This window comes from Amblyomma maculatum, chromosome 3 (genome assembly GCF_055883805.1).
Source record: "Amblyomma maculatum isolate TAMU_Amacu chromosome 3, ASM5588380v1, whole genome shotgun sequence".
Classification (NCBI taxonomy): domain Eukaryota; kingdom Metazoa; phylum Arthropoda; class Arachnida; order Ixodida; family Ixodidae; genus Amblyomma; species Amblyomma maculatum.
In genome coordinates, this window is record NC_139346.1 from 192,731,682 (window position 1) to 192,756,974 (window position 25,293).

A 25,293-nucleotide genomic window follows, 5' to 3' on the forward strand; every position below is an offset into this window, starting at 1 on the left:
CCGAAAACGTTGTCTGAACGCCTCGGCGCTAAGCCTATACTTTCTCAGAAGGCAAGCTTTGACCTTCTCGTAGTTGTCCGCGTCCTCCTTGCTTAGCCGCGCGACAACCTCCGCTGCCTCGCAGGGCAGAACCGTCAATAATCTCTGAGACCACGTGTCTCGCTGGAAGGACAGTTTTTCGCAAGTTCGCTCAAAGTTAGCCAGATACAGACCGATATCCCCTGATATCACATATGGCTGCATGTACTTTGACATCTTGAAATCTGCCTCCTTGTTGAGAAGAGGTACCGCTAGCTGGGGACAATTGCCCGACCTCTTGCTCAACTCTAGTTCTAATTTCCGGAGCTCAATTTCTTGGTCCAGCTTTTTTGCTTCTCTTTCACGCTTCTTTTCCTCTTTTTCCCACTCACGTTCGCGCTCCCTTTCCTCTTTTTCCCTCTCAAGTTCACGCTCACGCCTCTTTTCCTCTTTTTCCCGCTCTTTCTGCTCTTTTTCCCGCTCCTGCTTGTTGCTTGAGATGCCACCTCCGATCACAAGGTGTTGTGGCTTGTAGCTTCAGATCCACCTCCAATCACCAGATGTTGTGGCTTGTAGATTCAGATCCCACCGCTGGTCACCAGTTGTCGTGACGCTGGGGCTATGTCGACCCGGCCTTCACTTGGTAGCGTGCAGAGACTCGGGGTTGAATAAGGACTGAATCTTCGAAGTTGGTAAAATATGTACAAGCAGGTTTACTGGCACTTTGAGAAAACGTATTTACAAGAATATTTACATGAAAAAGAAGGGTACATCAGCAAAATGACAAGCGTTAAGAGTTCATAGCGAGAAGCGACTGGATGAGCCGTTTACCCAGGGCCCAGAGCGACATTTCGTGCTCTGCAGCGTCCTTAAAAACCCCCTATGTCCAGCCCCTCTCTGAAGATGCTGACCAACCAAATCCAGGGCACGCCCCTCAGGTATCGGCATCCAATCGAACACATCACTGCACTGATGGTCTGAAGCACTGACTGGTCCGGCATTCATTCATTGGGCGTGATCACTTGTTGGCGGGAAAAGCTTGGGAACGGCGAGGAGAGGAGGTACATTTCTATTCTTCAGCAAAGAAACCACAGGCTGGTTCTGACAAAGGGGTTTTACTTCTCAGAAACCCGAGTGCACGTGGCGCCGCATAGGGCTCCCAACATGGTCCCTTTTCGACAATTGCAAATCTTTCCTGCATTCCCGGGAAATCACTTAATGGCCGTATGAGTCATGCTCCTTTCTTGTCCTGCACGTCAGCGGACATGTCACTCTGTCGTCTCCTTTGGATAGGAGGCATTCATCACTGGAGGATAGTACTTCTCGACTGGAAGGGTGAACAAAAGAAAGAAAGCACTTCCTGCTATTTCCCGCAGGGGGACGTTTCTTTGTGTTTTTCCAGACGTTCTCTTGACAGGGTCAATTTGGCATTTGCAGGTTGTCCACAAAGCAAAACATGCTTACAAAACAGGATTCCTGGAAACAGGCTCACTTAGAGCCATTGGACCATCACCACATATTCACAAAACTTATCCATGCCCACAGGCGAACAATAGAGCGCGCAATTGCGGATGCTTGGTCGTAACAGCCTATAGGGGTAACGTGAATGCCAGGGTTCTAGCAGGCTGATTCTGACATAACCGTCGCATGTGAATCGAGAGACTCAAGTTGGCAGCTCCTGCCAGCCCGTGTGTCACGTGGGGTGTGACGTCACAGCGTCACATGGGTAAGACGTAACTCCGGCTGGGTCACGCGAAGGCTTGATCGAAAGTGCTAGTAGTATTGTTTTCGCAATAAAAAGAAGAATATGCACAGCTACACACGCAGAAAAAAAAAATCGACAGTGTTCGTAGCAGCAAGGGCAGAGCGTGAACAGGCTTCGCTGTTCATGAGAGAATTGGCGGTTAAAGAGAAAAAACAGTGACATCGGTATTGCGCCTTGCTAGCCATTGCTATAGCTCACAAACTCATGGATATTATTATCGGAAAGGCACCCACGCAGCTGACACAGCATTCTCCAATTAGCACAGTGAGGGAGGGCCCTCTGGCAGGTGCTGTCGAAGAGTTCATATTGAACCTCGCGAGGTTTTGCTTTAAAATATTTTGGTACTTAGCGGGTGTGCTTCAGATATCAGATAGCAGGTACCGGGGCTGGCAAACATCTTTTCCTTCCTTTCGGATATATAATAAAATAACCACATACTAGCGGGTTTCGAGGCCTACATACGACGCATCGCTTGTCTAGTCGAGTTCGCTCTGCCGCCCGAAATGTCAGGCTTTTCAGATATCAGAATTTCTCAGCCGGGCTTGGGTTGTACGCTCAATCGACGCCATTACAGTACTGAAACACTGCGCGAAGTAGAGTGATTCGCCCAGTCTCCGTGTGGCTTTACTCCTGCTTAATGTTTTCCTCTGCTGTCTTCTTCTTTTCCCAGACTTATGATTCCCGACGGCGGCTGGGGCATCTTGTTGCAATACAACCGCCGTTAGAAAATGCACTATCACCGAGACTCGACGTGTGACGCTCTGAAGACGGGCCAAGGTGAGTTTGGTTTCTGTGATTTGTCAGAAATTACAGCGCGCGTGAAAATAAAAAGCGATAAGAACTCCATATTTGCATTGAACCAGCGACTATTCAGCCAGCCTTGAATTAAAAGAACTCTTTATTTCGTTGTGAATAGTTGTCTTGCTTGACGCGGTTTAGTGACCATGAAACAATTTCAACGTCGTAATAGAAGTATATAGAGACAGTATTCACGCTTATTTGCAAGCTGACTGTTTGCTGCCGTATTAGAGCATGCGCACGCGCACTATATATGTGCGCATATTATGAATTCCTACCACACACAATACAAAATACGCGGAAAGTTGCACAGTGGCACGGACTGATGGGCTTTTCGCTGGCTCACTTATGTTTTGGCTGTAGCGATGATGCTCATGGGTTTGAGCTGTGACCTATCTTTCCTCATCCAGCATTATGCATGATAGCCGCCGCGCACTGTCCGCGCAGCAGAGGAAGTGTCGTGGAGCGTAGGTCAGCTGAGACTGCTAAGATGCTAGCAGGCGCTCCTGATTCCTTCCCGTCTCAACAAAATTTCTCCGACGTGCCCTGCACGCATCATCGACTTCGCAGTTCGTTGCTCTCGGGGGCAAACACGGAACCCTTTCGCGCCATGTGCGTGGTCAGAGACTCTGCCGCGTCAAAATTCAATTGCTAGATGACAAATGGCAACTGCTAGGATTAAAAGAAAACAAATATATAAGGAACACGTGGAGCCCCTCTGCAATGCGCAGAAGTTTACACTTTTGCCCGCGCTTTCAGTTTGCCAGCGGCGGCAAGAGCTCCCGACTCGGCCGCTGGTCATTGTCGTCATTGTCGTCCAACACGCGGCATCTTTCGCGGCGGCGGCCGCATCCTCCGGCATTGTGCTGCTCGCACGCAACAGCTCTCGGCGAGTGGGTCTACGTACAGATAAACACGCCACGCCGTCAACACCACCGCCACCACACACACCATTTCTCGAGGAATAGATTTCTTTTCGAGAAGGGCTGATGCGACCTAAGTGCACGAGGGGGGCGGCGCGTTTTCGCAACTCGAAGCGATTTCGGCCTTTCTACGCGGTGCGCAGTTCCGACATGTTTCGCCGTTCTTAGTGCTCCGCTTCTTCGGCAATTCTATGGGAAAGCTTGCATAAGAAAGAACGAAGACGAAAGAGAAAGAAAGAAAGAATAGAAGGACATGCACCCCATCTGCTCTTTCTTCCCACCTTGCGCCGGCGTCGTCATTTTGGGTGGGCAGACGCGCATACATGACGAAGACGATTTCGCCTAATGGCCGGTGGTTATATTGGAGAATGCACAGTGAAAACCGAACAGCTTCGACGCGTTTTCGGTCTTTCCGCCCGCTCGCACGCAGTGTGCGACGAGTCACACAGACGGCCTATAGCTCTTCACTCCTTGTATCTTTGTTTCGTTGTCTCTACGCCGCATTTTCCGGGGCTATTTTCCAAATGCGAGTTGGTCACGCGACCAAAGCCAACCGCTACACCTCCCTTCTGTGTGTTATTGTGGCCACATGCTCGCATCATTTTTTGTCACTGCGACCTTTACTGCGCCCATCCCTTCTTGTTATTGATTTTTTTTTTTTTTTTTTTTTTCTGTCGGGGTGACGCCCACCTTCCACTTTTTGGATGCACCCATTCTGAGCTGCGCTTCTGCTTAGGCAAGCACACTTCCAGTTACGCGACGGACCCGATGCGTTCTGCGCACGGAAGTGTTGCTTCCAGAAGCTTCTCGACGCAAATGATCTGTGACTGGGAGGAGAATAGTACCGCCTCTCGAGCTGTGCGTGCACTGGAGTGTTGTATTGCTTGCTCAGGTAAAAACTGCGTGATTACGAAACAAGAGGGAGGTTTCTAATGGTATGTTCTCCACGGAATGCCCTTTTTTACCTGTCGCAACAGATTGAGGTTTGCCGGTGTACTCGGCCCGGTATTTGTTATGCTTTTCAGACATGCTTCGCGCACCACTGGTGAGGAAACTGCCGTTTTTATTATTTAGTTTTGTTTATTTTCACTCTAGTATCATCAGGTGACAGGTTTAGCCTTTTGCTTACACGGTAAACAGCTGACTGCGGTCACAGATCCCTTTCCTTGCTCGATGAGTCTCGAGAAGGTTGAATCACAGCGCAACAGCTACTATTGCGCTGTGATTGTTCAATTCTGTGAATTCAATTCTGGACCTTGGATTCAGTTGCCAAAACCTTGCTATGAGACGCAGTGACGTGGTGCTGGGAGGTAAAAGTGTTTTTTGCCTAAAATAACAGGAGATTCTTTAATTCGACGCAGATGTCTTGCATAAGTATAAGCGATCGAAATACTAAAATACTTGTAGAAGAAAAGCGACACTAGTCCAGACGAAGGTCCAGGCGAGCAAGGTTACCGTTCTAATTTTTAGTCGGTGCTGCCATCTTATTTCCATGCACAACGCCCCTCCTCGCGCATTCACTCACTGCCATTTATTTACTACGCGGGCTTGGTGCAATTATTCTGCCCAAGCGTACGAATAATGCCGAAGAGAAACCGGCACGTGGAAGAAGCCTTGGCGAAAGGTGTACGAATTAAAGGATCGCCTCCGGCCTCCGCGAGGGCTGGCTCGCTCGCTATGCAAAACGCCGTACTCTCTTCTCCTATCTGTCTTGTTTTGCGCGTGTTTTTGTAGTTATCCCTTTCCTTAAGCAGCAATGCCCCCGCTCTTAGGGAAGGGCGACAGATCGAGCTAATGCAACAAAGCCTGCGCCTCTTCTCACCCGCTCACATCTGCACCCTGGGCGCTCCCTTCTTGCGAACCTTTTGTTGCAAGTCTTCCTGACGAGCAGTTTATTCATCTGGTCCAGCTTTCTTTCTCTTTCTTTCGTCATTTGTGTACGAACGCGAATGGTTGTTCGTCCAGCGCTGTTATTCCCTATTCCACTCTTTCTCTTTTAGCCATGAACCGAATAATAATTGCCCTCGTCGGCCGAGACGCGCGCAAGCGCAAGAAAAAAAGAAAAAAGAAAAGGAGGCCCAGGGTCCGCTGACGGTTCTTTTATGGAAATGAAGCCGAGTGGCGCGGCACTGTCTGCCGTTTCTCTGGCTCGCGCATGCATGCAACAACAGCAACCGCTGGTATGAGGCGACCGGGCCGAACCATAGAGCAGTCAACCGCGATTAGGTATACGAAATTCCTCCGTTTCCTTGGTATTTTGTTTTGTTTTCCTCGCTCTTGCCGACGGACGGCGGGAGCGCGTGCTTTGCTCCCTTGTTGCTTGTTGAGTGTTGCGCGCGCTGGCACCTCCTCGAACAGCAAACGACGGATAACGAGTCCTCCGTATCGTGTGTGCACTCGTCGCATCGTGCGTTGCCACCGCTCTCTCGCTCTCTAGCGCGCGTCCATTTTGAGTTCGCGGTCTCTTCTTTCTACCACCAGATGGTAGTGCGGGCGCTGTTTGCTCGTATATGTGTACGCGCTGGTCGAATCATCAGATGCGCTCGTCTTGGAGTTGGCGATTATTTTTCCGTAATGGTGTTCGCTCGGTTCTTCTGCCGGCTCCATTGGGGACGATTAGCGCGTGCAGAGAATGCAGAGAAGGCGCCCCTGACCAGTGTTCCTACGGAATATCTACAGATATATCTACAGAGAGCAGAGGCCAGACAGCGGTTGTCAGGAGACTGCTTTTAGGGTTGTTGTGCCTTAAAATGTTTTCGAACCTATGGAACAATTCATATATACATTTGATATGTGAATACAACAAGAGAGAAATTATAAAATACGTATCTGAGAAGTGGCCATGGTAATTGCATTTTTTCTAGCTTACATTTCTGCAACGCAGGAAAAAAACAACACAAAGAAGGCTCCACAAGGTTACTTCCTTGAAGAAGCCTGAGGAGCATATATATATGTATCAAAGCGTTGCGCGCACATATATATATATATATATATATATATATATATATATATATATATATATATATATATATATATATATATATATATATGCGCAACTCTTTGACAGCGGGGAGCTACTGCATTCCGCATCCGCATTTATGATTGTGCTCTTTATTTCTTTCTTTATTTTTCTGGTTCCTCTGACCTCCACTTGGGGCACTGTCCACGGGAAACCGGCGGGCGTTTGTACGATGTAATGTAACTAATTTGCGTTATATGCCGAGGAACCACATTAGGTTTTACTTTAATCGATTTCCCATTTCGTATTTGAATTTAATTTTCCCGTCGGTTTTTCCTTCCGCTGCCACCTTTACTTTTGGAAGCTGGAGGTGCATGGATAAGCAGCTCTTTAGCTAAGCGTTAAGGCTCAGTTCTCCAGGAAGTCCGGCATCGTCTGCGTAGTGAGTGAAAAATCACTGACACGCCTTTGACAGGTGGCAGTTGGAAGGTGCAGGCAGTTGGTCGACGATCGAGTTGCGTAGCATCAAGGGAACACGTTGCGTGACCGAGTTGGTAGGCTCTTCCAACTCGGGCTTCGCCTTTGTTATTGGAAGGGATGACATAAGAACTGAACCCGGCAGGACTTTTGAATTCCGAGTCAGACACGATAGTTCTAGGCCACGCAATCATGTCAGTATATCTTGGTTAAAGCCGAGCTTTATGCAGTGTGGTAGCTTACGATCGGTCTAATGAATATGTGTTAGGTAAGAGTTGGCGAAAATTATTTAATGCGTGATTAGACGGGTACGAACGTTTACGTACGCTAATAGCGACCAGCAATGGGTTCACCAGACGCTTCGTGTCATACCCTTCAGGCCCCAATATAGTCTGACGTTTTCGACGCCACTGGCTGAGTCGGCGACGTCGGCCACGGCACGTCGGCTACGACGGACGCGTCAAAAAACTGCCGCTTCTAGTCTGGCGCGGCTGGCGTGCCCGGTGCCGCGTCGCGCATGCGCACAAGCCGCCCTCGAGGGCTGGTACGTTTTCGGTGTGCATTTTCGAGCAGACGACAGGTCACCTGCAGGGACGAACTGGCTGCCTATCGAGGCACTAATTATTGTTGTGATCAAGGCAATGATGCGATGTGTTTACTGCGAATGTTCAAATGGCACAAAGCATGTACAGCCAGCCGTGGAGACGTCCAGCCCAGCAACGGTCTGAGCCCGCGTCGACGACGGCTACAGACGGAACGATGATTGTGTACGTGCGTGTTTTACTGAAAACTAATCATAATTTAAGTATCTTTACGATTAAAGAAGAGTTATAGATTACACAATAATGAGGATCACTTTCTCGGCCGGCAGCAGTTTCTGTAGAATTCCATAAATTTCGCGAATTCCCTGGTTGTTGAGCCGTGTGGCCAAATCGAGTACGGCATTCGATTCCGGCGTGTACAGGTCGCAACTCTATGCGAAGCCGCTTCGTAGATTTTGGTATTCTTCCACTGAATGTACTGCAGATAAGTGAAACAACACCATCGTTACACCTCCTAAAGCAATGCATTAAAACGTGTATGGCACACGCACCGCAGCGAAGAACTCACAGCTGTGCCTGGCCGCTCTACTGACAGTTTGCATCCCAGGCATTTTTCTTTCCTCTGAACGTCACTGTAGTCAATCCCCTTGGTATCATAGACGCAGGGCTGCCCTCGAATGCCTTCTAGCGGCTTTTCCGCAACAGTGTCTGAAATGCGCGCGCTGTCGCTATCGATCTTTACTGCGCGTGAGGAATGCTGGGATGCGTGGCCGACGCGGCTGACGTGGTCGGCGAGAAATAGGCGAGATTCTATTTGCACGTCGGCGACGTTGGGCCGCGTCGGCTCGCACTCGCTACGTCCATCCCGCCGTGATGTTGGACTATAGACCTCGGTTTTTCGCCGACGTAACGTCGCGGAGGCCGACGTGCGCGCGCGCGTGCGTTACGTCGGACTATATTGGGGCCTTTAAAAGAGATGTTTAGTGGTGTAAGTCGGCCTCAATATTTTCTTTCGCTCGTTGACGCCAGGATTTGGTTGGTTTGTGGGGTTTAACGTCCCAAAGCAACTCAGGCTATGAGAGACGCCATAGTGGAGGACTCCAGAAATTTCGACCACCTGAGGTTCCTTAACGTGCACTGACATCGCACAACACACGGACGCCACTCCGTTTCACCTCCATCGAAACGCAGCCGCCGAGGCCGGGATTCGATCCCGCTTCCTTGGCCACAGTAGTCGAGTGCCGTAACCACTGCGCCACCCCGGCGGGGCTGACGCCAGGATTTGAAGAAATGCTTACTACTGCTACCGTGATAAACCATCGCGAAAAAAATAATAGAGAGGAGACATGGGTCACACTTGTCCCCATTACGTAAGAGCGCGTCACGAGCATTATCGAGGAGGCTTGTCGAATATGATTTTGTCCTCTAGAACGTAGCGGAAACTCATTCGCGGGTTGCCGTTGGGGGTGTTCATGTGTTCACCTCGGCCTACATCGGTGGCCAGTAAGAGAGTGCTGGAAGGGTAAAATATCGCCTTGTACCTATGTAGGCTCGCTATATACGGTCGTACTATCTTCGCCTCATTGCTTTCTTCTGGCTTCTGTCTCCTCCATGGGATTACCATTCTGTGTTAATGTGTAATCTGACAAACAGCTTCTCCCGAGTTGTATTTCTAGGCGTGGAGCACAACGTCCAGTTAGCCCGATTCGAGGTTTCGGGGTCCTTTGCCCATTGTGCTTCTCGGGCTGTGTATATAGCACCGATGGGAACGCGTACATGACTTGTGGATGCGCCTAAGCGAGAGAATATGCCCTGAGATGGCTACAGCGGGCAGCATCCAATTAAAACGCCATCCGAATGCGGCCGAGGCATGGACGCATTACTTAGGACCAGCAGCTTGCCGGGTGCACGAGGTTTTATTATGCACGTGCTCCACCTTGCCCCTGTTTTTGCATGCTGGGAGCGCGTCCCAACATCTCCGCACCCGGTATATAGAGGATATGTTGGCCAAGCCAGTATGATGCACCCTGGCGTGCACTGCACCGAGCATGATACGAATATTCTTCGCGTGATTTACAGCGAATCTGGCTCACTAGCTTTTACAAAGAGTTATAACGAAAGAGTGCGAGAAAGAAAGGTCACGTGAAACAAGCGAAAATAATAAACGGTAGGCGCGGCGGTGGCCCGTGTTCGTTATAAGGAGCTGCGCCGAAAGAAATCGCGGAGGCACGAAGACGATACACTCGGCTGGCTTTCCTCGTGCACCCTTTATTGCTATCTATAGAGCTTTTCGTGATTGTATGGAAATATTTCTCCCCATCAGAGAAAGGTGGGTGAGAGGGGGAGTGTGTGTAATAGTAACAGAGCAGGGAGCTGGGAGCATCATCGACACACCATGCACCATCGCCAACACCGCCAACACCAACCAGCAGTTCGTGTCGGAGCGCGGTGGCGCGGGGCAGATTTTGATGCGCGATTTTCGTGTTACTCCCCTCCCAATCTGGCTCCTCCTCTTCCTCCTCCTCCTGCTCTTCCCGAACCCGTGGCCGCGAGTGCCGATGTGGCACGGCGTGAAGAATGCTTCTTCGCCGCCGGTTCGCCTCCTTGTTTATAGTACGGCCGGCCTTTATTTCGGATCTCTCGCGGGTCGGCTTCTCCTCGGCGTCGTGCGCGCACACTCCACGCTGGTTTGGGTCCGTGCGTGCGCATTTTCCGCGGCTAGAGATCGGGACCGCGAGCGTGATGAGCGTGAAGATGCGAAAACCGGGCGGCCGAACGTGAGAAACACGCAGAGCACGAATATCGCGCCAGAGCGTGTGCGCGCGAGTTCTTTTGCGTCTTTGAGCGGGGAGAAGGGGAGAGAAATACGCGGCTGATGGCGTGGAGCGATGTGTAGGGTCCGTTTTTTGAGGAATTATAACGAGATGGGGGCGGCTCGAGACCAACCGGAAACTTTCGGTCAGATTTGATTCGAGCAAGATTGGAAACGCTTGCAGCACGGACCCGTTCGAAAGGATTTCGATAGAGTGTACAGTAGCCGTGGCTATCATTAGATTTACCATTGCTGTTCTGGATCGTGGCAGCGAGAAAGGCTTGGCTACGCTTCCACGATCTCTGGGCACTATAAGCACCAAGTCGCCTTATGCAAGATCTGTCTCTTCGAGAGTGAACAAACCTAGTGACAACAGTGTACGGGAGCTATAATCAAGGTGTAAGAAAAACATGAGTCGTCCCATTCCTTTATGCTTTATGCACAAAATACCGCCTGAAGTCATTCCTTACGGGTCAGAGTAACATCATTTTTTTTCTCGGTTATTCTATAACTATACAACTGTAATGCGAAGTTGTTGCAGTTACTCTCTGTCTCCTTTCGTTTTCACTCTCTGCGAAAATTGCACTGCGTGTTCGCGCCTATTACTATCCGTAAGGAGTAGGAACATTTACGTGTGATCGTCACTGCTTCCAGCCCTTCGCAGTTCACCGCGCTCTAGCGTATACCGGTATCATTGCTCATCTCGCATGTCCGGATAGCATTCTTGTCTCCGCACCAATTCGTGCACTCTTCGGCAGGGTGCCGCCGCCACGCTCAGGAACTCACGGGTAACTGTACCGTCTGGATCGTGCAAGGCGTCTCTGCCCTTCGTGTGTGCCTGCAGCGTCGTAATACGCGAAGGCAGACGCTCACGTAAGCTCTTAATCGCGTGGCTGCGGCCACCATTTCGGAACGAAGTGATGCACGCATGCACGGTGTCTACCTCTCCCGCCGAATCCGGCCAGAGCAAAGGGGGTGCAGGCCACGGAGTTGGGCCGATAGCGATCGGCCGTGCTTTCTTCCCAGTCGATGCATGTGTGCCTCCCGCCGATACTTGTGCGCGTGGTCGTGACGGATTATACCGCTGGCCCGGGGCTATCTGCATGCATCGCTCGGCTCGTTTCGGTGGTTCTTCGCTCCCTTCTGCGTGGACGGAGGCGCGCCTGGAGTGAGAAAGCGGTATTAACACAACATCCGTCTGCGTGGATCCCGGTAACGTTGACCCGCGCGCATTAGTCAGCCGCAAAGGCGAACAATATGCACCCCTTGGCTAATTCGCTCCTGTCCGATTACGTGCACGTGTCTGGACGTGCGGAGTGCTGACAAGCTTCCGTACGACGTGACTGATCTGTTCTTCGGTACATACGTGGCACGGTGTGATGTATCGGTGATGAGCCGAACGCCTCGCGATCAATGTGAATTGAGCGTTGTTTTGCCAGGTGATGTTTCCTTTTTAATCGTCTCGCCTTTCAAAGCGTTGCCTTTGCTTCAATTGGAGGTTGACTTAACCCCTAAGAATTGTTTTTTCGAATGTATATCAGCCATAATGCAAGGTACTGCACTGAAAATAGAGCACTCTGCTTTCAATGTACTTCTGCCAACGGAATGAGTTGAGAGCAAAACTTCGTCTTGGCGTCTCTCATAGCCTGAGTCGCTTTGGGACGTTAAACCCCACAAAACCGAAAACTTCGTCTTGGTTCTAACCAAAAAATTAAGGAAATTTGCGAAAAATTCGCTGTTTCATCAGGTTGATTAGGTAATTGAGACAATTTAGTACAAAAACAGTCGGCTTTTGCCTATCTCCTGATAAGTTTCATTTGTCTTATCACGCATCCTTTCCTTCCTCCCCTTGCAGCGTAACTTTGAGCTAATTTTCGCGGCCTTGTCACAGGCAGCTCTCGCGGAAAGTGCGGCCTCTCTTCGTGAGACTTCCTTCTCATAACTTGGACCCTCCAGCTTACATTGGTGCTTTGCCGCGCTCTAAGGAACGTGATTCCGGCATCCGTAATAGAATACACCGAAAAGAAACACGCATGGCAGCAGCTCGGGGATAAATGAAAAATCGACGCGAAGAGGGATTTTCACATTTAGCGTATACCAGTCAGTCGGGCGCCGCTCGTCAGCGAGTCACGCTCGCCTTCTTCCGCGGTGGGAAAAACGCTCCGTTCTGAACGCTGCGTCGAAGCTCTCCACAGGGGAGCGGCGGACAAGGGGAGGGAGACAGTCACGAAGACCTCACGCGCAGCGTTTGCTGCCTCATGGATTTCTCTTTTTCGCGATCGCCAAGAAGTCACGCCAAAACTCTGGGGAATAAAAGAAGCAGGTTCATCCCAAAGATGAAGGCGCCGCCTTTCTTCAGATCGCTGACAGACTTGAACTGGCCTCGCGATAACCGTCTGCGTTGCCCGTCGACATCGACGGTGCCAGCGCGGGCGCTAGCATCGCGGGCGAAGTGCCGCTGAAAAAAAAAAAAAAAAAAAAAAAAAAAAAAAAAAAAAAAAAAAGCATCCTTCCTTTTTTTTTTGCTCTCATCGCCGTTATATTTTTTTCTTCTTTTTCTTCGTCTCTCCTCTTCCGCCGAGCGTTTCTTGTTTGAGCCGATCCTCTTGTTCCTGCAGGCTTTCTTCTGTTTGGACGGCCCGCCGGCCGGTCGTGGGCCGACACGTCGAACGAACGCCTTCGCTTGGAATGACACTCGTGGTCCTCTCTACTCGGCGTGCGGAAATTTCGCTTCTTTTGAGCGCGCTGCCGAGGGGAGAGGACGACGGCTTCGAGTGCTTCGCGGCTCAAGCGGCGCTGCCGACGACTGAGCCGGCGCTGCTTCAGCAGCAGCAGCAGTTGTACTGTAGCGGCCAAAAAGGCGCGCGAGATGGAGGAGAAGGAGAACGGGGAGCCGAACGAAGCAGAACAGCGTGTGAAGAAAAACAATTTTCAAGTTGTTCTTCCACCATCTTGGTTCCCACACTCAGCGGGTGCAAAACAAGCAAAGCGCGCAGCGGCGGACGAGCGCGCACGCAAAGCGCACCTCCGCGGAACGAGAAACTGCTTCAATCCTGGAAATGTTTGCTCTTTTGTGCTTGCGCGTGCTCGCACCGTCGCAAGGCGGCGTTGGCTCAGCGTGCGTCTGTCTGTCTTTGCGTGTGTCTGCGCGGTGGACGGACAGCTCTGGCGTGTTTGAGAGAGTGCCTTGTCGGCTGCGTTATTCACTCGGAGTCGCCTGTAGGACGCCGCCTCTGCCGCCCTTGCTGCTTTTCCCTGCTTTCGGTTTGACTTTAGAGCGTCAGGACAGATATGTGCTAGAATATGTGCAGAGAGAGAGGGAGAGGGAATTCAGGGGGCTACCCGGCCGATCGTTGCTCATTCCCGGTACGAGCTTGTCACCTTCTCTCTCTCTCTCTTTCTCATCTCCTTTTTGCCTCTGTTTGCTCTTTCCGATGTTGGCGTTGTCTCGCTCTGAACTCTTCTCTTTTCCGCTTCTTCGTTTCTCGTTTTCCTTAGCTGGGATGCATTTAGGCACGCTTCCTCTCGCACCTCTTGTGTTTTCTGCGCGCCGCCAGCTGTGCCGTCCTTTTGGGCGCGGCCAGGCGTTCCACCTGTTACTTCGCCCCCATCCACTCCACCTCTCCTCCTCGTTTCATACGCATTGCAAGCGAACGTCGCAAGCGGTTGCTTTATTTTACTACGTTGCTGCCCATTTCCTTGGCGCTCGCTTTTTTGGCCACTGTTTGCCAATCCTCTGAACGAGTCCTTTGAGGCTTCCTTCCGCTTTATTGTTTGTTTTGCCTTCAGCGAGTCGGAGAGACGTTGATTCGGTGCTATGCAGGCTAGATAATTTCTAATTACTGGCTCGAAGTTGAAGTTCAGGCATGGAAGATGACCGGCGTAGAGACGAGAGGAAGCGAACGAGAAAAATATAATAATACAAAAACGTGTTCACGCGGTTTTATTAATAGTGACGACATTATTTGTTATCTATTATTTGATTTCATAGTCCTTCGGCTGCAGCTGTCATTATGGGGTTCTTTTTGTCGCATGCCGCCAATGTCGGAAAAAGAAATCCGGATTTCTCACTTAAGAAATGTCGCTAGTTTTCAACCAGAGCACGCTATTTTTATTTCTCCTCCTACGTAGCCATCCGAGTTCTTTGTCTCTCCGTAGTAGGTTCGCAAAAGAGAGCAGGATGTGTACGGCGTTTGTGGGAAGCGCTCGCCGTCACCATTCGTCCACGCATCGCGAGTTTTCAAAAGGGCGCGCCATCGACCCTCGTCCATCTATTTCCGAGAATCTGCAGCCGGTCCTGCGGCTTTGTTCCTTCATTTGTTTTCCCACTTCATATTTTCCGCCGTGAATTCAGGGGAAATCGAGAACTCACCCCCTTTCAGGACCTCCGCTATAGTGCCCCTAGAAAGTAATATATGACCTCCGCTTTCTTGTCAGTGTGGAAGTACTTTCACCCTTGATAAGTGTGCACGCTTGCGCAGCGCCGTTTCTCTGGCTACTACTACCAGCACGCCCCCTCAACTTCCCTTCCGCCGCCTTCGCTCCCCGCCGGCTCCGACGTAAGGGGGGGGGGGGGGGGGGGGGGGGAGTTCGAAGTCTTCACCTGTTCACCAAGTCCACTCAAGCATGCTGCATACGTAACCATTGTTCAAGTTCGTTACGGGCCCTCCCCCGTACCTGCGTAAGAAAGGTCAGCTCTTTTGAGAGAGGGAGAGAGCGAGAAGGTAAACAAAAAATTAAAGAGAGTGGGAGCTCGTGAGAGATGCACAGGACCCGCACATTTTCTTCCGCGCGAGTCTTGTCTCCCCATCGTTGTATGGTCACTTTATGGCGACCGTTTTCACTGACATCTATTCCCTTGACGTGTAGGTTCCGTCTGAGGCCAGGTAATATGCAAGTCCAGGAATTGACTAATTGTAGTTTTATGGAATAGATAAATGTCTTGCAGTAGGCGTTATCAGATTTGTTATAGTGATTATGCCGATAAGCTTGTTTGCCCGGCAGGCATGAGCCCTCAGGTGTAGACGATGCTCTTCTTTTCCTTGAGGCAGTAGATCCAATGAAAGCGTCAATGTGTAGTTCCGCGTATCCACAGCACTCTTGATTTGCTAATGGGGAATGTGGTATATATATGAAGGGCAGCTCTTTACCTTATTACTGGAGGGACCAGGCTGCAGGGTGTTGCGCAAACAGATGACGTGTCAGTTCCTCTACACCGGGAAAACAGCTTTCCAGAATAATTTCAGCTCTGAGCAACTGCCGTGCGTGCACTATATAAAAAATTAATTAATCACTGAACCTTTACTAGCTCGATACTTCGTTGCAGCAACGAGCAGACAGCATTGCCAACCGTTCTCTTTCTTCTACTTTTTTTTTTTTTTAATTACAGCAAACACGGCTACACGCTAGACGCCTTCCGGCTGCATACAGTTTACCAGGATTCACGATGCACTTTTGCCTTTTCCTTCTCATCTTTAAAGTTCAATCCATCAAAGCATTCTGTAGTGTACGGCGGTAACGCCCTATGCGCGACTGTTCAATCATCTCGCTCTGAGCGAGTGGTCCGAGGAACTGTGGGTTTCGTCATCGGTCGCTCGTTGCGTTGCTACCCGCGTGTCCGCGAGCGCGTTCCTCATCCCACAGCCATCGAAGCCAACGAGCCTCCGGCACATGTCGGGCTTCCCGTGGCGACGAATCGCTTCGGTTCAGTGCGGCGTTCTCACGTGCTTTGCAAACTTACCGTGGGCGTGTCTTGGGCAAATGTTTGCTTCGTAGCTCCATACGCCGTTTTCGTCCGCTGTACACGCGGCCAGCTTCGCGTACTATTTCCAAGGCTGGACGAAGCAGTCTTGAGGACCCGTGGGCGGCCTATAGCGAAAACTGCTCCTCACTTCACGTCACCGTCTGGTGTGAAGTGAGGCATCGCCACAGCAGAATTAGAGGGCATGTACGCGTACGCGAGGTTTTATGCTTATTGAGCGCCTGAAGCCGTCATTAAAAGATATATTTGGAGCATGGAGTAAGACTTAATAAGAACTTTTGGTTTGTCTAGAAATCGGTTGCCCGGAGAGCTCCTGTCGTGAACAAACCAGTAGTCAGCGATTACAACTACACAGAGAGCACGAGAGAGGAGGAGAAGGAAATACGACGAGGTTAACCAGCAGGTTCCAGCCTGCTCGGGAATGGGAAAAGGGGGAAATCGGCCTGCATTAGCTAACTGCTCCATAACCAGAGAAGGAAGAAGCCCGAGCGTCGAAATAATATTTTCTCTTCTCTCACGCGCAAAGCATGAATGTTCAGCTCTGGTAGTCGCGGACGAGGGCGAACCGCTAACACTTCACATCTGAGAATATTCTTCCTGATTTGCAGAACAGTCTAGGATTCCATTTCCTACACAGCAGACATCAGAAAGAGCCCTGCGGATAGTATCCAGATCAGATTTGCCCGTAAGGTGACGTGTGTGACCGCCAAATTGTGCACCGCTCGCTCAAGGGCGTGGTGATCGTGTCGACTGACTGACACCGTCGGTCCCACCTCGATACGCTGGGCGCCGTAATGCACTCCAAGAGCGAACGAAGGCCAAATGAATGTGCACGCGGCAACCGATGCTGGAATTTTTCTGGACGCGAAGTCTTCATGCGTAGCTGCGTACAGCGTCCATCTCGAGAACGCATCGCATACACTGGCGCCGCAGCAGATGAAGCCCTCTGTCTCCCGAAAGGATGATCAGCCCAAATTGGCGGTCCCGCGGCACGACGCAAAGTACACGCCGTCAACCAATGCACACACAGACGCGCCCCCGCCTCGAGTAAGTGTGCGTGTGCCTATGCGTGCGTGCGTGCAACCATATGACTCGCTTTCTTACACGCCGACCTGTGTGCAGCTTGGCTGGTTCATCGCGGCATCACCGCGAAAGCTTATAATAAGCCCCAAGAATGATCCTTGTCACGTTACATTATTCCCAGCACCGAAGGTTTCGTTATTCCTGGTTTTATTTGTCTTTTTCTTTTTTTCCTCGGCACTTTGCTTCCTTGGATAACAAACGCATCTCTCCCTCGATGAACCGAACCCTTCAGCACATCCGACGCGTCGATCGTGCCGAACGCGACTCTATACTGCGGACGTGATGCGTGCATGCGTGTGCTATAAAGGAAAGGATAATAGGTATAAGGAAGGGTACGAAAAGAAAGCATTACGGAGTATGAGAAACAAATATGAGCTTCCGATTTCGTGAACGGCAGCCCGAGCGTACTGACGGCCCGTAATTGCTGTTCCGTCGGCGAACGGACGTCTACTCGACGAGCACATCGGGTTCGGATGCGCGCGGTTTCGTTACCGTTCGTGCCATTCTTACGTCGCTCTGAGAGAAGGGCCAGCGCGGGAGCCGTTCGTGCGACCCGAGCGCCTAATAAAAAGCAACCGGCAGACCGTGTTTGTTTTATTCCCTTCGCAGGATACATACGTTAGGCCGTTTTCGGACGCGCTCTCTGATGGATGGTCGGTTCCCTTCCGCCTCTCTACTAAGTAGAGGCTGCTGTTGCGACGAAATGGCGGATGAAGACGGGGCTCGCATGTGTGCACACAGTTGCTGGCGAAATTGGCGCACTCTCAGAAGCTGACTTTTGCGTCGCGTAGCCTGTTTTGTTGGGCTTCCGATGCACGGGCCGACGTATTACGAACGTTCGTGTTATTTGCAGTGAGGGAACGGACAGCACTGATGAGCTGGGAGGGATCGGTTGTTCTTCCTTTTTGGCTTCGCCGAATGCTGCCGATGGTGATGTATTTATGTAGTGCGGCAGCCTCTTGTGTGCCATAGCTCCGGCGTTTCCGGGCAAACTTCGTCGTCGTCGCCTGCGCAACATTTGTCGGAGATTATGCGATAGCGCGTAATGGCACTGCCCGTCGCGGCATCACTGCACTAACAGTAGCCTAGAGCTGCATCGTGCATGGCTTGCGTGTTGCGGGCCGCCACTTCCTATATATCTGCCTGCTGTATAATTTTCCCCGCGTTTCTCTTCGATTCTCTTCGTCTTGCCCGCGGTGTCTGATTTGTTGTGCTGGCGTCGGTCATCATTTCGTCACTGGGTCCATTATTCGCTTCACATTTGAGAGTTTGGTGAAAGGCTTCTCTGTCCTTGAGGTCTTTGTCGCGCCAGTTCTAAATTTCTTGCCCATCGTTCGTACTCTCAGCGATAATTCTTGCTGTTACGTAGCGGTTTTCTTTGGAAATATCTGTGTCAGGACGTGTGACGTAATAATTGTATGCGCAAGTATACTACTACACGTGCCGCCAGCTAAACTGTCAACGGGAAGTAGTTCATTTTCGAAGGCGTTGACTATAGTGTTGGATATAAATCACTTCGTTCTCTAGCAATCTATCGCAGTTTTTTGCGCTCTTTTACAGCTCTGTCTAACAGTTGGTTGCAGAGCCCTCTGGTTTTACACCAGGCGGCGGCGTTTAGCAATGAGTAGACATCTAGCAGCCGCTACGGCAAACCGGATATCTCACATTTGCTGCTGAGCACTGCTTACCTAGTCCGTTTCCCTGCTACATGACCATGTCGTACATTTATATCGAGGAGTAAGGCAAAAAGAAGAAAAGAAAAACGCCCTTCTACTCGAGATTTAGGAGGTTCCAAGGGCAAATGAAAATTAATCGCGAGTCTTCAAACACAACATGCTTTAAGTGCCGCCCACTGCAGTCTGGCATCTGGACCCCCTCTCCCATATCTATATCTCTGAATACAGCTTCCATTACGTCATTTTCCACATATACTTTATGTATGGACCTAATGTTGTGAGGCTTTCTTCTCAACAATGAAAGCGATGAAGTCAAGGTAAAAGAAACGGACGACCTTACGAACGAACATCTTGCAATCGTGCACGACATTTGTGCCACACTTAAAGGTGCATACTTCACAAGTGGAGCGGCGTACAGTATAGAGGGACATCAACAATCGCTGCATGAGTGGCATTCAGTGTGGGCGTCAGCTATGCTAGAGGAAATAAAGAGAAACAAGGCGGTTATATTGACTAAAAGGTTAGCTTTACGGGCCGCTTTGCATATGATTTCTGATCAACCGTCGTTTTTAGCCCTGTCATTTGGAAATGCGTTGACAGTTCTTATTATTAATCTTCCTCTAAGAGTCCTGAAAATAGACGACTTAGCGTTGGAGTGGTACAATTAGCATCGAGGCGTGCGGTTTGCTAAAAGACAGGATACACATCCACTCTGTGGACACCGCGGTGCAGTTCGCGAATAATTTCGGAGGCTGCGATTTTTTGCTCATCTTTCACGCGCACGCTCCCGATTAGTGGTCATCGACGGCTCGGCAGCGGCGCTCATCCGTGCAGTAACATGCATTGTTTTTTATCCCCGAGCAGTTTCTTCTTTTAATGCGCGGTTCCTGGTGCCAGCGCGTGCTCGCGGTGCGTCCGTATCCGGGAGAGCAGCATCATGAGAGGCATCCGCCAGCGGCGGCTTAAAACAAGAGTGCAGCACTAAAAATCCCGGCAGCGGCGGCGGTGTCTTGCGCAACAAAGAAAGCACGCGCCCGCTCTTTTCGCGGCGGCGACCTGAGAAGGTGCGGTGCGTTTTATTTCCCAGTCGGGCGCGTTTCTTGTCCAGCCTTGATTCCTTCTCTTGCTCGCTTTCGCGTGCTGCTCGCGTAAAGGTTGCAACGCAAACACCGCACACGGAAAGGTGAGGAAGCGGATGAAAGAGAAGAAAAGCGAAGGAAGGGACAAAAAAATGAAGAAGCATATGAGCGTGGTCTGTCCTCCGGAGCAACATGGAGGTGGCGGGGATGGGGGGGGGGGGGGGGGGGGGGGGGGGGAGTATTGCACGAAGGGCTCGGAACTGAGCGGAACGTCGTCGTCCAGAAAGAAGGGGGGGGGGGGGGGGGGGATCTGAGTAGCGGCAATGCAGCGCAAGAAAGAAGCGGGAGCGGCGTCGGCGTGCTGGTGGTGCGCCGACAGCCGACCAAGGTCGTCGATCTGTCAGGGAGCCGCGATGTCTGCTCCCTCTCTGTCCACGGACACCGCGACTGCGGCCGCGCATTTGCATGCTCACGCCGCGCAGTCGTGGAGCGGTGCCGCCGCCGCAGAGGGCGCCACGTAACCGGAGAGGCATCGTCGTTAGTTCGGTGCAGCTTGAGTGAAAGTCGCCATATCCGTGTCAAAATGTATGCCGTGCGGTCGGCGACGCAGATTTGGACATTCAGATGTTTTGAATGGTGGCTGCTGTACGCATGTGCCGTTTGTCAACGACCATTCTGGTGGCGCGCCCGAACGTTCACTCCGCCTTTCAGTCGTTGACGCAGAATGACGACTGGTCAAGCCTTCAGCGGTTGTTGTCACTTTTACTTTCCGGAACTAGTGTCCTCGGTAACATAACATTCGGAGTCCAGGTATGTTTAGCTGCACTTTGATTTGTCGGCGTTTGTCGCAGTCGTGAAGATGCCCGATCTTCTAGAGTACGAGCTGATCAGCGAAGAAGCCCCAGTAACAGAATCCTACTGGAACAGCGAACTCCTCAATCTCCACCATGTTTACCCCAATATAAGGACACCAGGAAGTGTAATGCGACTTCCCAGTGCACATCGTTTTGGTGCTACAAGCTCACTCACCCTCGTTTATATGGGAGTGTGCATTCAAAATTGATGTAAAAAAGCGCTGCGTGGGACCTGTAGAGTGTGATGCCCCGAACGAAGAGCCGAAGCTGACGCTCCGAAACGACCTGGCTCGTATTACTGAATTCAGCAGGGCCTTATAACGTTGCACGTAACAAGAAGGCGTGATGCCGCCGGAGGGGTTCGTTTGGCTGCCGGCTGTCGATAGCGCTCTTCGGGAGGAAAACGGCCGTGTCGTCTCCTGTCAGGGAGAATCCGCGGAGCCGGAGGAGAAGGCATCCGGCGTCCGGACTCAGTCGACGGCGCCGTCGGGGTTCTGACGACCGGGAACACTGCACGCGCTGCGACGTGTGCGTAAGGCTGGCAGCCCACGTCCACAGAAAGGGGGATGCACTCCTGCAGAGAGTGAGTGTACGATGCCGCTGGAGGCCAGCATCGCGGATGCCTTCTCTGGTTGGGGAGTTTGCTTGTTTCTCAGCCGAGGGGGGCTAGGCGCGCGTGCACTCTAGCACGCGCACTATCGATGACTGGCGTCCTCAAGGATTTCACGATTGCAATTATTGAATTCATAAGTTTATTTATTTCACGGGCGGTAGCATGTTGGCCAGTACATCATACCTCAGTCTGCGAAGCTTGTGGTTACGCTTACTTTGACTAAGAGGTGGAGAGACACTTCACAAGTCTTCGGCCAGGTGAAATGAGCAGGGAAAGTCGTCACACAAAACACCTGCGCATGGCTGCCGCCCGCAAACCTAAATTTGCACCGTGTGAGCATGGACATTGAGAGGAGGAGGCGCTTGAGATGACTTTCAGAGGTGCTTTAGCAGCCACGTCTAGTTCACGGCTAGACTCTACCTGGGAACCGGAGGAAAAGCATCCGCTAACGAACACTGACCTTGGTTGCTGAGACGCGACATCCGCTGCGATCTCATATGCGGGTGAATCACACCTAAACACAGGAAAAGGAACGTCGTTTTTCTTATAATCAGTTTAGAATTTGATAATCATGGTGAGAAAACAACAACAAAGAATCATATGAATAAAACATTCCCGCATTGTAGATGAAGTCGCCAACGTAAAGAAGGTATTCACAGGGAAACACATGCGGGGAGAGCTCTAATATAATCCTCTCGGCACGTATGAGACTAGGGCGTGATACAATGTAACTTTTCGTTCCGTTCTATACCTTCGCTTTTATTGTCGACCAGCTCGACAGCAGAGGCGTGGTTACTTTGTGAGCCGATGGTGAAGGACAAGAAAACATTGAACCGCTCGAGGCATATCCTCACACTATATATTAATTGACTGCATTGTAGTTCGTTTTCGATTCCATTCCATAAGTGTTTGGGTGGGAGACTGCCTCCAAGGCTTAAGTTATATTAATTAAAAATAATAATAATTGGTTCACAGGAAGGGAAAGGCCCATTATCTGTCACACTTGTTTCTGTGGACCCATGAACCGCGCCGTAAGGGAAGGGAGGAATGTGGGAGTGAAAGTGGAAATAAAGAGGAGCCGTATTGGAGGGCTACAGAGTAATTTCGACCACCTCCGGATCTTTCACGTGCGCTGACGTCGCATAGGTTTGTGGGGTTTAACGTCCCAAAGCGACACAGGCTATGAGAGACGCCGTAGTGGAGGACTCCGGAAATTTCGACCACCTGGGATTCTTTAACATGCCCTGAAAACGCACACGGGCGCCTTGCTTTTCGCCTCCAACGAAAAGCGGCAGACGAGGCCGGGATTCGATCCCGCGTCCTTGGGAACAGTAGTCGAGCGCCGTAACCACTGCGCCACCCCGGCGGGGTGCGCTGACGTCGCATAGCACACGGGCACTTATTCGTTTCGCCTCTATGGAAACGCAGCCGCCAGCGGTCGGGATCGAACTCGGGTACTCCGGAGCAGTAGTCATTAAAAAGCCCAACGGTAAATATTGGTTAAAAATTTCCTTTGTTTACTGGCACTCCTCCGATAGCTGAAAGATGCGGTTCCGTCTTGAAGATGCAATAACGTGGCAGCAGCGTAGCAGTAATAACGTAGCTTTTCACCTACCGGTGGAGATACTACGTATAGAGCCACTTGGCGTGCGCTGCCGGCTTCCAACGGTCCGCTTTGCTAAATCTCTCTAAAGTTAAGCTTTTAAAACTGGCTTTGCATATGCATCGTGGAAGCCAAGCCTAAATTAAGGGCAAAATCAAATCATTCCTGAAATAAACAAATGCGCCCCTACCTGCTTGATGTATACAAAAAAAGAAATTACATGTCAGAACCGCAACGGAACTCATTTTGGCTAAAGTGCCTCGCCGCTCCAGAGAGGACGGACAGAGGACACGAACTAAAAGCGTACCACGCATTCCTTATTGTTATCCCCTTGTCAAGCGCGAGAAACTGTCGGGAGGAGTGTGTGTGAAATTACACGGCCGCGATAATTAAATATCCCCCGATCCAAAACAGGGCTCAGCGGCGGCTTTTCGTGTCTATGCCCAGATGCATCACTGAGGGAACGAGCTCGTTTGTCGTGAACTCCATCTATCTTTGCCATGAGCTTCAGGTATTAGTCACCGACGGCGTTCTCGCCTCCCTCAGCAACACCTATGCACTCAGGCCGTGTGTACTACACACCGCTACCGCCATCGGGGGAATGTGGGGGAGTGTGTGCGGGGAGAGAAGTGGTGGTGGGTTGTTTCTAATGCGCATGCGCGTTTTCCGCCGCAAATCGGCGCCTGGCCGGGTGCCAGTGCGTGGTCCGCACCTTTTCTTCTTCGCTGCGAGCCGCAGAGATCACGGCGCGTGCTAGTGCGCTTTAAGGGGTGTAATTAGACAGGCGTAAGAAACAGATTACCCCCAGAGCTCGCGGTTTTCCGCGCTCGTATACATCTTCCTGCCCCCACCACCTCCGAAGCGCTGTGCAGCGTGGCGAGCGCATATACGTGTACTATACCCACGTTCCTCCGACAGAACCAGGAAGTCTGATCGCTCACATTCTTTTTCCTCCGTTTTTCTTTTTCTCGTGTTTAGCTTTTTATTTTTTTTTATTATTATTATTATTTTTTTTTTTTTTTTGCGAGAGGATATACATGAAACACACACCTCCCATATTGCGGCACCTGGGCTATATATCGAGCCGAGTGTACAGATACTCGTAAGAGGAATATGCGCGGCGGCGTGTTCCTTACTACAAATGTGCCCGACTACGTTGCTAAATAACTTTTACATTTATGGTCTTCTGTCTCGTTTCCCGGTTCTATGCGGATCTCTTTTCAGCTTGGTTTCGAAATCTTATGTAACCTCTCTTTACGTAACCTTATACCACATATATTTTGTCTTGTTCTGAGTTTTGCCAGATGGCTTCCAGGATGTGACTCTCTCGACTACGCGGTTTCCTCAGACCCCTGCAGTGCCTGGAAACGAATTTTTAAGCTTCTTTATTTCTATTTTCCTCGTTTTGCTTTCCTTTCCTCCCAAGTCTGCGAGACTAAATCTCAGGAGAAAGTGGTGAAATGCTTCACTTTCTTAGAATTCGTTCGTACCTCATTACACGCTTAGCGCTCCTCCAATTACGTCCTCTTTTTCGCTCGGTCTTCTTTTCTTTTTTTTTTCCCCCTGAGTCAGCGGCTCCGCCACGCTTGCCTTGCGCGCAGCGGCGAAGACGGATAACTGTTGCCACCGCGAGAATAGAAACCCCGCGACAATGGTTTCCGTTTGGCGAATACTAACAGCTTGCAGGAATTTATAGTGACTTCGTCCTTTGTGCACATGCAGTCACACTCATTTTCTATTGGGGCCGTCTGGTGTTACACGTTCTCTGTCAGGTTGTTAAGACTGTCTGTAGATACATGCATTTCATTAGAGACGCATCTATCTGTATAGGTAGCAAAAGTCGTGTTTTATTACTTATATCATTTCTCACGCTTTCTTCAATGCGCAAATAACATTCGATAGCTCGTGAATTCAATCAGAGTAAATGATGCACCCTTGAGGATAACTCAAACTGTAGTGTTTCATGCATGCGTATATGGCGACCAACGCCCGGTTTTTCTGAACTCTTCAGAGCTCAGCAACGTTACTTACGCGCCACAAAACTCCATATATCTAAGTAAAGCTCCGCAATGCCGGCAATTCCACTACGAACACTAGCTTACGCTGTCCAAAAGCAAGCCAATTTGCCCGAAACATCTTGAAAGAGTCGGTATACGTCGTTACGCATATAGAGCGTCAGGCTGTCACGTGACGTCGTTTACTTTTTGTACACTTGCAGAGTCAACTTGGGTGGATTCGGAGTTCGCAATCATTTTCTCGTGCACTTTGTGTAAGGTGACCTGAATTTTTCCGACATCTCTTGTCACATAACACCACGAGTGCAATTCTGC

The 25,293-nt window shown here is 50.6% G+C and overlaps 1 protein-coding gene across 2 annotated transcripts in view; it reads left to right on the forward strand.

The window, feature by feature from the left end:
- Positions 1 to 25,293, forward strand: part of LOC146197306 (uncharacterized) — a 525,739-nt gene that overhangs the window by 220,780 nt on the left and 279,666 nt on the right. For both annotated transcript variants that reach the window (XM_084599121.1, XM_084599122.1), the window contains one exon: positions 2,454 to 2,560. The gene's annotated coding sequence lies outside the window, so the exon portion shown is untranslated. The remainder of the gene's footprint in view (positions 1 to 2,453; positions 2,561 to 25,293) is intronic.